Here is a 17,173-nt window from a genome sequence, read left to right on the forward strand (position 1 = left end):
CCATAAATGATATGTGATCATAGAGATGACTGAGGAATAAAAAAAGAATATGAAAAACATATACATAAAATAACATTAAAAAAATCTATATAATTATTATCAAAACATATTTAAGAATATATTCATATATACAATAAAAAAAAAACTCAATCAAAGAGTTGGCTTCAACGTGGAAATCACTACCAAAGGTTCTTCTTGAAGCTTCCCCAGATACTTCAGAAACTGTAAATGGCCAACTGGGTATACACTCAGCCTACTTGAACTGGAAGTTCAAAACATCAATTATAGATATATGTGATTTTTTTTCACTTGGAATGCGAGCCAGATCACTACTGAAGCAGAACTCGAGAGTGGACAGAAAAATTCTACATGGAAGTTTCATGCAAAAAAAAGGTGTAGGGGCAAGAACCTAATTGGAAACATCTTAGGTGATGGCCTTAAACATTTAGTGATTAAGGAGATAATAATAAGATGCTGTCAAAAACAACAACTAACAGTTGAGTAGGGCTACTTTATAAGATACTGGCTGACCCAACCAGGCGCTGCCTGGGAAAATTCTGAATGAAACCAAAAAACTCTCTCTCTTGCTCCTCCCTATCACACACACGCACTCTCTCTCTCTCTCTCTGTCCCTCATCCTCCACTCTAACACCCTTTCTATTCTAATATCTCTCTCACTTCCTCTCCCTTGCTCCCTTTCCTGTTAAGGTAGTTGCTTCAATTACAATGCCCAACATTTTAGACATTTTGTATTTCACCCCTTCTTACCCCTCACCCTCCTCCTAACAGGTTGAACTTGGCCTTTATGGTCATCAGGATTGCCGCTATTCATCTCAGCAACCTTGAAAACTATAGATTAAGAAAAATATCTGTCACTTTTTACATTTTATTATTCACCCCTTCTCAACCAACCTTTCCTATCAGGGCTGAACTTGGACTTAAAGGGCATTGTGAGCGTCACTATTCATCTCCGCAACCTTGACCACCTTTGGTGCCAAATGAGGTATGATAAACCCTTCGAGTAACTAAGTCTACGGGCAGGTCCAGCCCCGTTTCAGGGAAGAAACCCTTCCAATCCTTACCCCCTTTGGTTGCATGCATGATGTCTTGCCCCCACAGTATTCTTTTCTAGATAGTAATATGTATACCAAGTTTGGTTGCAATTGCTCAGTTTGTTTCAGAGTTAAGTTGGAACATATACATACATTACATACATACATACACATATATATATATATATATATATAGATATATATATATATATATATATATAGATATATATAATATAATACATATCATAACATAAATAGTTATTTCTATGTGTATATATAATATATATATATATATATATATATATATATATATATATATATATATATATATATATATATATATATATATATGTGTAAGTGCTACATAATACAAAATATGGAATGTTATTCCATATATAAAAAACTAAAACTAATGATTAATTAAAACCAGTGACCCAAGAGGTCAACAGTTTGCTTGCAGGAATGTGATCAGACCAGATATGATAAAGAAGGCTAAGATGACGTGTTGTAATCAGTCAGTCTAGTTGCCGTCATCTGTGGTCATTCATTTGTTTTGCAAACGGTAGTCCAAACTTCCTGCTTGAGACAACCACAGTAACCTATAACTCAAACGGCCTACGTGACTTGTAATCTATGTCATCTGAGTGTATGTTCGTATGTTCGAGCTACTGTCTGCTTCCTTTATGATTTGTAAACCAGATTGTAAGTCAGAATTCAATCAGTCATCATCATTAGAAGACCTGTCCCATTTTATCTGATCTTCATCATGTAGTCTCAGAGAATAGAGATATTTTTGTACTCCGTGTTTTCTACTAGAAACCTCACATCAGAAAGAAGATACTGAATGAACTTAGAAATTATCATCATGAGTTTGAAACATCTCCGTCGTCATAACCAAAGAAGATACTGACTTCGTAAATTATCATCGAAATCCAAGACACTCCAATGAGTATGGAGAGTCATAACAAAACGACCTTAGCGTACAATTATCGCAGGTCTAAATATCCTCACAGTGCACCTTATTATACAAAGGCATCAGCCCTATATATTGGTGGTAGCCTTCAGCGTACTCTTCAACGTCTTCCAAAAAATAACCAGAATAACGAATAATGTATGATATCAGAAGTCAACAACGGCGAAAGCAAGAGATTCTTCAAGCAACTGGGTATCATCGTTTAGTAGCGTATTCAGCAGTGCATACCTTCAAGAAACAAACCGGACGTGTCTGCTTCCTACGGCAGCGCAAGCTTCGTCCTAACCATAAGAGATGTCTCTCATTAGAATCATTCAAGAAGGCATCACCGTTTATTGAGCGTTTCCAGCACTTCAAGAAACAAACTGGACGCGTCTGCAGCATCGGATCTTCAAGGAAACGAATCATTCAACAAACAAACACCGAACGAGCAGAACGCAAACTGAGAATTCAGGTCACTGCGGAAAAGCGACATCGAAGCCAAACGCCGTGACGTCACCTAAACAGCAAGATCTTCAAGACCAGCAAGAGAAACTAATCATTCAACAAGCAAACAACGCTAAGAACAAGGGTCATCCGCTAAACAGAGAAGGGGCACCAAGGCCGTGTGTCGTTATCGAAACACCTCGACTTCCCAGAAAATCAAGCTAAGTACAATCTTTTTTATTCATTGGGAGCAACTCTGAGTGTTTCCTTTGTAGGTCGAAATTTTGTTGTTCCTGTGGCTGAAGTTACGAGACATTCTTAATCTTACTTTTTTACAAAAATTATCTACACCATTGGGATTTTGCTACTGCGAGTTTTTATCTTTGAGTTCCTGTTTCCAGAAGTTCTCCTGAAATATCATAATCATATACTGTGTTAATCTTATCATTTTGGGTGATTATTAATTCTGTACGTAACAAATCATATTAAACATTGAATATGCGATTACACAATGGACGTCTGTTTATTTTTTACAGATAGTGGATAGGGTCGTTAGGCACCGTAGTGATAAGAAAACACACAAAACAAGTGGAACACCCGTACAAATCTGGATAAATTAGAGGTAACACTATTTCGGGTCAGGACAATAAAGGCTCCTTTGCAAGGTCCTGATGGCAGTTTTAGCCTTGAATTTTTTTTTGGTTATATGCGTAAAAATCGAATCTCAATGACTCAACTTAACTTAAAAAAAAAAAAAAAAAAAAATATGGCTGGATTGCAAGGAATAACATGTCTGTAAAAAACTTTCATTAGGTTAACATGCTTAACATTCATATAAACAAATTAACAAAATATGTCTAAATGCGCTGACCTGGATCCCTCACTATTTCAAATTTTAGCAAAGAATGAAAGTAAACCACAGCAAGTACATATAGTAGTTAATAATAACACAGTAGAGATAACTTGTCTTAATAGTAATCACTCAATTCATAATAATTCAAGTCATTCTTATGTTCATTGCTTTCTATGTAACCAACAGCAACATAATGCTAAAAACACACAATACATTGATAATAAAGAGAAAAATCCTAATTATTATAAAAAGAAACAGGTAAACAGTAGTCCTAAAAATCAGAAACAAACAAATCGTGCTTCAGCAGACTTGGTTACTGTGTCATCTAGTCAAACGGTCAGGGTCAGTCAAATCTGCTGAGTGTTGCAAGCAGAGCACATTCCACATAAGCGACTTTAGCGGAGGGGGGAGAGCGATGTTGAATCATTTATGTCAAAACCTTTTTGAAGTAAAAATGATATTGTAATGATACAATTAAGTTTGTTCATACTTACCTGGCAGATATATATATAGCTGTATTTTCCGAAGTCCGACAGAAATTAAAAAACTTACGACACACGTAGTGGGAGTCAGGTGGTTAGTACCCATTCCCGCCGCTGGGAGGCGGGTATCAGGAATCATTCCCATTTTCTATTCATAATTTTTATTTCCACTGTCTCCTGAGGGGAGGTGGGTGGGTACTTGATTATATATATCTGCCAGGTAAGTATGAACAAACTTAATTGTATCATTACAATATCATTTTGTTCATGAAACTTACCTGTCAGATATATATATAGCTGAATCCCACCTTTGGTGGTGGGAGTAGACAGAATAGAAGATTTAGGAACATATATATGGCAGATTAAATGATATCTTGATTCCTTACCTGTTAGCATAGCTGACTTCGTGGTTACTGCCGCGTAAGTCTGCTTGTGCTACTAGAGTTGCCAGCGAGGTAGAGACCTATATAGCTGGTGCACTCAAGATGATCTGTCAACGGGGGCGTGACCACGATGTGACTAGACCATTGACCATACAATGAGGGAACAACGAAGTAAAAAAACCACCTGGCCTAGTCTACCAAAGGTATTCCACTAAACTAGACTAAAAGAAGGGAGATCCGCCTCGGGCGTTCAACCCCACAACCAAAAAACACACACAATTAAAAGCTCACCTAACCACTAAAGGAAAGGATGAGTGCTACCTCCTGCGCCCAAAACAGTGTCTGCAGCGACGTATGGTCCAAGCGACGAGCAATGTTGTATGTCGCTTTCAACCTCCCGCAGGTAGTGTTGAAGCGAACACCGAGTTGCTCCGCCAATATGTGGCACTCAAAATGTCACTGAGTGCCATATTTCTGTGAAAGGCTATCGAGGTCGAAATAGCCCTCACCTCGTGGGCATTCACTTTTAAAAGCTTCATGTCACTATCACTACATGTGGAATGAGCTTCCTTAATGGTGTCTCTCAAGAAGAAAGAAAGCGCGTTCTTTGACATGGGAAGATCAGTTCTTAACCGAGCCACCCCACAAGTTGCCCGAGGTCCTCTTACAGTCCTTCGTTCTGTCCTAAATAGAATTTGAGAGCCCTGACAGGCACAGGACTCTCTCTGGCTCATTACCCACGATCTCTGTCAAACCCTTGATTTCAAATGTCTTTGGCCAAGGGTTGGAACCGGGTTTTTTTCGTTCTTTGCTAAGAACATAGGGCTTAAAGAACAAACAGCATCAGAGTTCTTAAACCCAACATGCTTGCTTATAGCCTGGATCTCACTAACTCTCTTCGCCGTCACCAGAGCAGTTAGAAAAAGTGTCTTCCTTGTAAGGTTTCTAAGCGAAGCTAAGTTGAGAGGTTCAAAATTACTGGACATCAAAAAACTTTAGAAACAATGTCTAAGTTCCAAGAAGGAACTCTTGGTTGAGGTACCTTCGAAGTCTCGAAGACTTCAGAAGATCATGAAGGTCTCTGTTATTGGCTAAGTCCAGTCCTCTATGCCTAAAGACTACAGAAAGCACACTTCTGTAGCCTTTTATCGTAGGCACCGCTAGCGAACTTCATTCCTCAAGTAGAGAAGGAAGTCTGCGATCTGGCTCACAGAGGTAGAGGTGGAGGAAATGCCTTTCTTCCTGCACCAGCTCCGGAAAACAGCCCACTTGGATTGGTATACGGCAATAGAAGAAGGTCTCCTTGCCGTTGCGATTGCTTTCGCCACAGGTCTTGAAAAACCCCTCGCTCTGGCCAACTTCTGGATAGTCTGAACGCAGTCAGACTCAGAGCGGGGAGGTTTTTGTGATACCTCTCGAAGTGGGGCTGTTTGAGTAGATCTATCCTTGGAGGCAGAGTCCTCGGAAAGTCTACTAGAAAGGACATGACCTCTGTGAACCAGTCGGTCGCTGGCCAGAAGGGGGGCGATGAGAGTCATCCTCGTTCCCTCTGATGCCCGCGAATTTCCTTATTACTTCCCCTAGGACCTTGAACGGGGGAAAGGCATATACGTCTAGTCCCGTCCAGTCCCAAAGAAGGGCGTCTACTGCTACTGCTCCTGGGTCTAGAACTGGTGAGCAGTACAGCGGAGTCTCGTTGTCCTGGAAGTTGCGAAGATGTCTACGAGAGGACATCCCCATAACTTCCACAACCTCTGGCATACTTCCTGATGAAGGGTCCACTCCGTCGGCAGAAGTTGACCGCCTTGTCGACTGAGCAGATCTGCACGGACGTTTTCTACCCCTGATATGAAATCTCGTCAGGATAGAGACGTCGTGTGCCTTCGCCCATAGCAGGATCTCCTTTGCAAGGAAAGAACAGGGATCGAGAGTGGGTTCCTCCCTGTTTCTTGAGGTTATGCCAGGGCTTTGTGGTGTTTGTCCGAGTTGATCTGCACCACATTGCCGGAGACTTCGTTCTGAAAGAACTGGAGCGCCAGATGAACTGCTGCCAGCTCCTTGAGGTTTATGTGCCAGACACCTGTTCCCCTCTCCATGTGCCTGACACTTCCTCCCCCCCCAGTGTTGCTCCCCACCCGCGGAAGACGCGTCGGAAAACACACTAGGTCGGGGGTTCTGAAGCTTGAGGGAAAGACCCTCTGCGAGCTTCAAAGGTCGGTCCACCATCTTAGATGTTCCTTTACCTCTTCTGATAACACCAGAATCGAATCCAAAGTGTTTTGGTGCTTCCAATTGTCCCGCAAGGAAGAATTGAAGAGGTCTGAGGTGCAACCTCCCTAGGGAAAAACAAACTTCTCCAGTGAGGAAATGGTCCCCCCCAGCAGACTCATCCATTCCCATCACCGAGCATGGATTCCTTCCCCAGAAAGGTTGACACTTTGCTTAGGCATCTAGTTGTCGCCCCTGGGACGGAAAAGCCCGAAAAGCCACTGAGTCCATCTGAATCCCCAGATAGACTAAAGACTGAGAAGGGGTAGATGTGACTTTTCGAGGTTCACCAGAAGCCCCAGGGACTTCGTTAACGACAAAGTCGTTGTGAAGGTCCTCCAGACACCGGTCTTTCGAGGAGGCTCGTACGAGCCAGTCGTCCAGGTAGAGAGAGATCCTGACTTTGGAAAGATGAAGCCACCTCGCAATGTTCTTCATCAGTAGGGTGAATACCATGGGAGCAGTGCTGAGTCCAAAGCAGAGAGCCCTGAATTGAAACACTTTTCCTTTCAGGACAAACCGCAGGTATTTCCTGGACTGGGGGTGGATGGGGACGTGGAAATACGCGTCCTGGAGATCTAGTGAAGCCAATCCCAACTCCCCCGTTCTCTTAAGGCTCCCATCACTGACTGAGGTGTCTCCATCTTGAACCTCTGCTTGATGACAAAGAGGTTCAGGTTGCTGACATCGAGTACCGGTCGCCATTCCCCCGACTGCTTTGGCACCAGGAACAGTCTGTTGTAAAATCCGGGGGAATTCAGGTCGGAGACCTGTTCTACGGCGTGTTTCACGATCATCTGATCTAACAGATCGAAAAGCACTTGTTGCTTCTCTCCCGATAAGAAGGAGACATGTCCCTGGGTGTCGTAGACAGCGGGGTGGTTTCAGGAACGGGATCCGGTAACCCTTCTTTAAGATGTCCAAGGACCATTTGTCCGCACCTCTCTCTTCCCAGGCTTGCGCAAAAAGCTGAAGCCTGGCTCCACCGGTGACTGATGAAGGACTTCTGCTTCACTTCTTGTTCTTGGCAAGCGCAGTGGCTCTGCCTCTGGAAGTGCCTCTTCCTCGAGGGCTTGGTCTCGAGGAAGAACTACCTCGAAAGGCTTCGATTTCTTGAGAATCGAAACTCCCGAGGACGAAGGAACCGCAGGTCTCCTTGAAGATTGTGCGAGGAGATCTTGCGTGGCCTTCTCCTGTAAGCTGGTAGCAATGTCTTTTACCATAGCCTGGGGAAGAGATGATCCGAAAAAGGAGCGAAGAGCAAATCTGCTTTTTGTGACGGAGAGACAGATTTAGCTGTAAAATTGCAAAACAGGGATCTCTTCTTTAGAGCCCTGTGCAAAAGTGAGCTGTAAGCTCCTCCGAACCATCTCTGACGGCCTTGTCCATACACGACATTACGCTGGACAGCTCCCCCAGACTAATCGAGTCGGAACTCCTAGACTTGGCATCCAGAACTCCCAAAACACCAATCTAGAAAGTTGAAGACCTCTAACGTCCGAAAGAGGCCTTTAAGGTGGTAGTCCATTTCGTAGTAGACCAGGAAACTTTCGAAGAGGACAGGTGAGACCTCCTCGAGGCATCCACAATGCTAGCGAAGTCTCCTTGAGCTGACGAGGGAAGTCTAATACCTACGTCTTCTCCCGTTTCATACCAAATGCCAGCCTATCCCACTAAGTCTCGAAGGTGGCAGGGCAAAAGAAGTCTTTCCCTGAGACTTCCTTTTTCTCCATCCAGTCATGGACCTTACGAAGAGCCCTCTTAGTTGAAAGGGACTTCTTCATTCTGACAAAATGCCGAGACCTTGTTGATCTTGGAAGAAGAAAGTTGTGAAGGAGGAGAGCGAGGAGCTTCCGGGTGAAACGTATCTCCAAACTCCTGATTGAAGAAGGCGGGTCAAAACCTGGTAGTCGGAAGAGACTGCCGCCAAAGGTTTCTCATCATCCACCTCAACCGAAGCATCGCTAACCTCTGCTTCCGACACAGGTGAAGTTGGAGGAAATAAGGCTGGACCAAGACTATCTGGTCTAAGTTTCCAAGAGGCGCGTTGCTGTGAAGTGGAAGGGCAAAGCTGACTCCTTAATAAAACTCCGGTCGTATCTCTAAGACCACCCGAAGTAACTTGCAAAGTCTCATCACAAACAGGTGTGGGAGACGACGAAATCCACATCTTCGTCCACCCGAGCGTCCGCTGGCGCACACCATGGCGTCCGCTGGCGCACACCTGGCGTCCACTGGCGCACGCCTGGCTGCAACTAGCGCGGATTCGGCGTCCACTCGCGCGCTGCTGGCGTCCGCTGGCGCACACGCTTGGCGCTCCACTGGCGTGCGAATGACATTTACTAAAGCGCGCTTAACATCTCGTGCGCGCTCTGCTTCCGCTGGTGCACTCTTAGATGCCACTGGCGTTCGCTTGGCTTCCGACCGAGCGTCAGGATCGTGAACTTGCACCGAAGCGTTCACGCAAGTATCGAGCTCTCGCACCGCAAGCTTACGAGCGGTTAATACCGCTTCATGCGCAGAGCGAGCAAAATCCTCTTCACGTCCTCCAGAGAGCCGCTGGGGAGTCGCACGAACTCTAGCAGGCGAAGAAAGTGGAGAGATAGACGAGCGAGGAGCGGGAGAGGGAGACCTTCTAGATCTCTTCACAGGCAGACGGTCATCCTTTCTCCTGGGACGACTGGTTGCGTCCCTTTCTTAGCAAGAGCATCAGCAAGCTGTTGCTGCAAAGAGCGCAGGATCTTCTCAGTAGGAGAGGATTCCTTGTCAGGTGACGGGCTGATCCTGTGAGAAGACGCGAGGGGCGAGGGAGGACGCCTTCTTCCTTATCCCAGAAACTGCCGTAGCACGCGCTCGAGAGCGACTGGGGCGCTCAACAAAGTCATCATCAGATGACTCCTTACGCTTCTTCTGTGGCGGGAAGGCTGCGAACACACTCTCAGGCGATGATCCGCCTCTCGAGAGCCAAAAACTGGACGTGAAGCGTCACGATCACCAACGCTCCTTTTCAGCGGGCGTGAAACAGAATGAGAGCTCCACCCCTTGTGCGGGGAGGAAGCCTCTGAAGAAGAGAACACTCTTTCATAGGAGACGTGCACGCGCACGCTCCCTTGGCAGTCTGTGTAACGTCAACAGATACTGCCGAAGGCACGTCAGATCGGTGGGCGTTTCCCCGTAACCCTCCTGCGGCTTTCGACATGCCCTCATCCCTGAAACCTGGGAGTCCGGCAGCGGTCTAGGCCTAGAGGCGAAATGGGGCCGATCTGACGCACCCTCCACCAACGAAGGAGCACTGTCCACTGCACTTTGCACCTTCACTTTTGCCTTCTAAGGGCGAGCACTTTAGATTCTAAATTACGAATCGACTCTATAAGTGTAAGGGTATTACCCTCCACAGACACTGATTCAGGGCCCGAAGGCAACACTACAGGGTTAGGAGTAGTGATTAAAGGAGGGTTAGTAGGAGAAACATGAACTTCCTGACGTTTACCTGAAACGCTCCTGGAGGAAGACCTCCTTAACCTATCCCGTTCAAGCTTACGCAGAAAGGACTCATACGCTCTCCATCCAGAATCAGAAAGACACTCACATTCCTTGCAGCGACTTTCATACATACAATCATGCTCTCTGCAACTCTTACACAAAGTATGAGGGTCTACTGATGCTTTCAGTAGCCTACCTCGACAATCACTCTTGGTACAAAACCTGGCGCTAGCCGAACTAGAACCAGACATCTTATTTAAAGAGAAATCAAGCCAAAATCAATCAAATCCACAATTAACGTGTGCCTAGCCACCGATCCAAAAGTCAAGATACCAAAAAATCAAAAAGGGGTACTTATAGTAGCCAAGTTTCCTAAATTCAAGACGGAGGTGCTGAAAACTGTGTTTACAACACCGGCGACAGAAAAATTATGATAGAAAATGGGGAATGATTCCTGATACCCGCCTCCCAGCGGCGGGCGGGAATGGGTACTAACCACCTGACTCCCACTACGTGTGTCGTAAGTTTTTTAATTTCTGTCGGACTTCGGAAAATACAGCTATATATATATCTGACAGGTAAGTTTCATGAACAAAATCAATTTTCCTATGAATCACACGACCGTATCAAGTAATCAGAGCAGGTTCTCGTAATTTTAATACAATAAGTTATTATAAGTAGTGGTGGATTACGCCCGACTGTACGTGCCGTAAAATTAGAATATCAGCCATTTACATTGTTTTTATTCCTTTAGTCCACGTAATATCCTGTATTTAAGGACTTACCGTTTGTTGTTCGAACTTCCCTATTGAGAAGTCCGGAGTATGGTTCAGTAATTGGCAATAACGAGTTAATTGTCGTAGCGTGACTTAGTTTCAGTACAGGGCGGGTAAGCGCACGCTAACAATTCCTCTGTAGTTATAAAACCATTGAGTCTGTTAATCTAGTGTAATTGTAAGATAGAGCCATCTATGGGTATTCAACATTATCTTACCTTCTGCCAAATAAGGCGTGTTTATCAAAGGAAAATTCTATAAACCTTCTAACACATAAAAATCTGTTTTGGACAAAAAGAGACAGTTAATCAAATAATAACTTATATAGAGGAACCAATCACTTGTCTCATAAATCGTGACATTGTTCAAGCGACCCAACAGAATTCTCCCAACCCGCAGTCGCAGTTTTGCACACAAATCTCGAGACGCATGCACCCTCGAATGTCTTAGTGCGTGTAAAAAGACTTTGCTGGGATCTGAAATTTTAATCCTTCCCGACACTCTGAAATATAACGATTTCCGCGAACAAAGCACTATACACGGTTGACTCACAGCAACAAGTTAATCTAGTGATCCACAAAACCTATACATATCGTGGATATGGAAGTTATAAATATCTCATTTTTTACTGTTGCTAAATTTAATCACGCCCAAACAGTTGTGGACGAATCCCTCTTATACTCTATCTAAAGTAATATCCGCAAAGTCATTCAAGCAGAGGTGATTCAGCAGAAATTTTTTTATTCTTTTATCTGAATACCAGGATGTTTCTTCACTAGTGAGTGATCTCTGGGGGAAAACGGATGTCATTGAACACAAAATACGGTCTAAGGACAAACATAAAGCTATGTACATACCTTTGTATAGACTCCCAATGAAATTTCAAAATAGAGATAAATGACGAAGTTGAAAAAATGTTATTAATAGGAGTCATTAGGAAATCAAATAGCCCATATAATTTTTCCCTTAAACGTCATGCCAAAAAAGATCGGACTTGGCGTATCGGCGTAGATTTCTGTCGCTTAAACGAGGATACGATTCCCGATCGTTTTCCAGTGCCATGTACCAACGATATCTTATCTTTATTAGGTAAGAATAAATTTCTCACCAGCTTGGACTTACTTAAAGGCTTTCACCAGATACCATTAGCTATGTGAGTGTACCTCATACACCGCTTTCTAATACCTTAGAAGTACATTCGCATAAACTAGAGCTAGTGCTACAGAGGCTAAGACAAATAATCTCAGAGTAAAATATCTAAATGTGAGTTTTAAAAACCAAACATGTTTATTTAGGTTTTATGTGTCTAGTCAAGGTCTTAAAGTGGTCCATGGTAAGGTGTCAGTTATTCAACTTTCCGGTGCCTATTAACATAAAGGGGGATACAGCACTTTTGCGCTGTAGTGGGTATTACAATCATAAGTAAATATGTAACTCTTCAATCATAGCAGCTCCTTTAACAGATCTTACGAAGAAGGGCGTAGATTTTATAATGGTCTGAAAAGCATCAACAGGCATTCGATATCTTAAAATTGGAATTATGCCGCTCACCTACCTTAAAAATCCCTGATTTAAATAAGGAATTTTTTTTTATTGCAACAGACACCTCAGACCAAGGGGTAAGAGGGGTACTACTTCAGCAATATGATAAACTGTTCTTTCCTATAGCTTTTTATTCACGTAAACTAAAGCCCTCTGAAAGTAAATATGCAGTAATAAGCGAGGAAGGGCTATGGAATCATTAACTCACTAGTACATTATAAGTTCATAATCTACGGCTACCCTGTTAAAGTCCTTACTGACCATAAGTCCCTTGCCGAGTTTTTCAAAGGCTTTAATCACAGTCCCAAAGGAACTCGGTGGCATATGATCATTCAGGTCTTCGGAGCCAAGATACAATATCTACCTGGGAAAGCAAATATCATAGCTGACACATTATCCCGCAATCCTGCACCATCCTGCAAAGAACCATTAGTTGGACTAAAAGATATAGAAACATCCGTGCCTATTGTTGAAACCGTATCTGAACAAGAAAATTCTTTAACCCAAGAGATCGTGAACACTGAATATCTGGGTTGGAGCGCTGAACTGTTACAAACTGAACAAAGCAAGGGTCAGCAGCTAGGCAAAATAATAAACACTTCGAACGGAAACCCTAAAGCAAAAGTATATTTAAAGTATGTGTGGCAGAATTATGTAATCAAATGTAATATTATATGTAGGTCCGTGACGAGGAAAACCCGAAGAACACAGCAGGTGACTAACAACCAGGTAGTAGTAATAATCTCTTTCATACCAATTGTTCTAAACTGGTTGCATTCCAATCCATCACATGGTCATCCAGGGTTCTCTATTATGTCACAGAAAGCCAAATCACTATATTTTACTGGCCTACAATGCTTACAGATATAAAAAGCACATAACTAATTGTAACATGTGTCATGAAAACAAGGGACACACTAAGACACCTGTCAGTTTAGGGGCCTATCCCGTGCCAAATCAATCCTTGAAAGAATACACGTAGATTTAATAACAAGAGTTATGAGTCTGACAGAGGAAATAAACACCTCTTAGTGTTAATAGTTGCCTTGACACGTTATATAGAATTAATAGCACTAAAAGACAAACACCGCAATTGAGTGTGCTAGGAATATTTATGAGTGCTACATTAGTAAACATGGAATTCAACACATGATCATCTCTGAATCGGGTGGTGTAAATCAATAATAATTTCTTAATTTGTTGTGTGAATTCCGTGCATTAAGAAAACCAATAATGATATTGTTATGATACAATAAAGTTTGTTCATACTTACCTGGCAGATATATATATAGCTGTATTCTCCGAAGTCCGACAGAATTTCAAAACTCCCGGCACACGCAGTGGTCGGCCAGGTGGTAGTACCCATTCCCGCCGCTGGGAGGCGGGCGTCAGGAACCATTCCCATTTTCTGTCAGATATTTCTAGTGCCACTGTCTCCTGAGGGGAGGTGGGTGGGCACTTTGATTATATATATCTGCCAGGTAAGTATGAACAAACTTTATTGTATCATAACAATATCATTTTGTTCATGAACCTTACCTGCCAGATATATATATAGCTGAATCCCACCTTTGGAGGAAGGGGGAGACAGACTCGGATTTTGGGAAACAATTCCATTTACATGATTGATATCTTGGTTCCTTACCTGTTAGCATAGCTGACTTCGTGAGTACCGTCACCCAAGTCTGCTTCTGCTTTACTAGAGACTCCAGAGTTATAACCTGCCATGCTGTTGAGTTCTAGAGGATCTGTCAACGGGGGCGTGACCACAAAACAACTAGATCCCACATTATAGACCTCCAATTTTTTGGGTAATGCATTCCTAGAGGTGCCAGCAAGGATGTGACCTGTATAGCTGGTGCACTCTAATGAACTGTCACGGGGAGCGTGACCACAATGTGACAGATCATATAGGTGTTGATTAGACACCGAATGCTGTTAATGCTTCACTGGAGGTGCCAGCAAGGACGTGACCTATGTAGCTGGTGCGCTCCAGATGATTTGTCTACGGGTACGTGACCACAATGTGACAAAAACATTTTACCCTATTATGAGGGAGAAGCAAAAACATTACCACCTGACCTAGCCTATCTGGTTAAACTTCGTATAACCAAGGCTAATGGAGGGAACTCCGCCTAAGGCGGCCGACCCAAGACCACAATAAACTAAACACCTAAATAAGCATAATAAGCTAAAAATAAAAAATAAAAAGAAATAAAATTAAAAAGTCCAAACTAACATATTATTTCATAAATGATAGGAAGAGTGCTACTCTCTGTACCCAATATAGTGTCTGCTGCAACATATGGGCCCAAAGAGCAACAGTTCTCGTATGTAGTCCTCACCTCCCGAAGGTAGTGAGAGGCAAACACTGAATTACTACGCCAAAATGTGGCATTCAAGATGTCATTAAGTGCCATGTTCTTTTGGAAGGCTACCGACGTAGCAATAGCCCTCACTTCATGCGCATTCACCTTCAACATTTTCATATCACTGTCTTGACAGGATGAATGCGCTTCCTTGATGGTGTCCCTCAAGAAAAAAGCCAAAGCATTCTTCGACATTGGTAAATTTGGCTTCCTTACCGAACACCACAAGTTATCCGAAAGACCTCTACAATCCTTAGTCTTCTTTAGGTAGAATTTTAGAGCCCTGACAGGGCACAGAACTCTCTCTGGCTCGCGCCCAACGATTTCGGCCATCCCTTTAATTTCGAAGGTCCTAGGCCAAGGGTTGACGGATTTTCATTTTTTGCCAGGAACGTTGGCTCAAGGAACAAACCGCGTTATAACCTTTAAAGCCCACGTATTGCTAATCGCTGCACCTCGCTGACTCTCTTCGCCGTCGCCAGAGCAGTCAGGAAGATAGCTTTTCTAGTAACATCCTTCAGGGAAGCCGTATGCATTGGTTCGGACTGGACATGAGGAACTTCAGAACTACATCCAAGTTCCAAGACGGCAACCTGGGTTGTTGAACCTTCGTTGTTTCAAAAGATCTCAAGAGATCGTGAAGGTCTCTGTTGTCCGCCAAGTCCAGGCCTCTGTGCCTAAAGACAACTGAAAGCACACTCCTATACCCCTTGATTGCAGAGACTGCAAGTTTTAGATCCCTTCTCAGATATAAAAGGAAGTCAGCACTCTGGCTCACAGAGGTCGTGGTGGAGGAAATGCCGTTCTTCTTGCACCAACTCCTGAAGACTGCCCACTTCGATTGGTACACTGCATTGGATGAAGCTCTTCTTGCACTGGCGATAGCTTTCGCCACTGACCTAGAAAAGCCTCTCGCTCTGGCCAACTTTTGGATAGTCTGAATGCAGTCAGACTCAGAGCGGAGAGGTTTCTGTGGTACCTCTCGAAGTGGGGCTGTCTGAGTAGATCTGTCCTTACTGGAAGCATCCTCGGGAAGTCTACTACGAAGGCCATGACCTCTGTGAACCAGTCTCTCGCCGGCCAGAACGGGGCGATCAAAGTCATTCTCGTCCCTTCCGACGCCGCAAACTTTCTCATGACTTCCCCTAGGATCTTGAACGGGGGAAAGGCGTACAGGTCCATCCCCGTCCAGTCCCAGAGAAGTGCGTCTATCGCCACTGCCGCTGGGTCGAGTACTGGGGAGCAGTACAGTGGAAGCCTCTTCGTTCTGGACGTCGCAAAGATGTCCACTAGCGGAGTCCCATAACCCCCACAGCTCTTGGCATACCTCCTGATGCAGAGTCCACTCGGTTGGCAGAAGTTGACCTCGTCTCCTGAGGAGATCTGCCCGGACGTTCTCTACTCCTGCTACAAACCTTGTAAGGATTGTGACGTCCAGTGCCCTTGCCCACAGCAAGATCTCCTTTGCCAGGGCAAAAAGGGACCGAGACTGTGTTCCTCCCTGCTTCTTCAAGTACACCAGAGCTGTGGTGTTGTCTGAGTTGACTTGGACTATTCGATGAGAGACTTTTTCTTGGAAAAACTGGAGAGCTAAAAAGATGACTGCCATTTCCTTTAGGTTTATGTGCCAGGACACCTGTTCCCCTCTCCAGGTGCCTGACACTTCTTCCCCCCCTAATGTTGCTACCCACCCCGTGGTGGACGCGTCGGAGAACAACACTAGGTCGGGGCTCTGAAGCTTGAGAGACACGCCCTCCGACAACTTCACTGGATCTAGCCACCATTTTAAGTGATGTTTTACCTCTCTTGAAATTTTTAAGCTCATATCCAGATTCTTGTTTTCTTTCCAATTTTCCTTGAGAAAAAATTGTAGCGGTCTGAGGTGCAGTCTCCCCAAGGAAACAAACTTCTCCAGCGAGGAAATGGTCCCCAGCAGGCTCATCCATTCCCTCACCGAGCACGAATCTTTCCTTAGGAAGGCTGTCACTTTGTCTAAACATTGCTGCTGACGTCCCTGGGACGGAAAAGCTCGAAAAGCCACTGAATCCATCTGAATCCCCAGATACAGGATGGATTGGGTTGGAATCAGATGTGACTTCTTGAAATTCACCAGTAGTCCCAGGGACTTCACCAACGATAAAGTTGTTTGAAGATCCTTCAGACACCGCATTTGAGTGGAGGCACGAATGAGCCAGTTGTCCAGGTACATAGAGACTCTGATATTTGCAAGATGAAGCCACCTCGCCACGTTCTTCATTAAAGTCGTGAAGATCATAGGGGCAGTGCTCAATCCGAAGCAAAGCGCCCTGAATTGATAAACTGTCCCTTTTAGGACAAACCGAAGATACTTCATCGACTGTGGATGGATGGGGACGTGGAAATACGCGTCTTGAAGGTCTAATGAAACCATCCAATCGTTTGGTCTTAAGGTCCCAAGAACTGACTGAGGTGTCTCCATCTTGAATTTCTGCTTCTGTACGACCGATTCAGACTGCTCACATCTAAGACTGGTCGCCAACATCCTGACTGTCGGCACCAGGAATATCCTGTTGTAGAAGCCTGGGGA

The sequence above is a fragment of the Macrobrachium nipponense genome, chromosome 22 (genome assembly GCF_015104395.2).
Source record: "Macrobrachium nipponense isolate FS-2020 chromosome 22, ASM1510439v2, whole genome shotgun sequence".
NCBI classification, from domain to species: Eukaryota; Metazoa; Arthropoda; class Malacostraca; order Decapoda; family Palaemonidae; genus Macrobrachium; species Macrobrachium nipponense.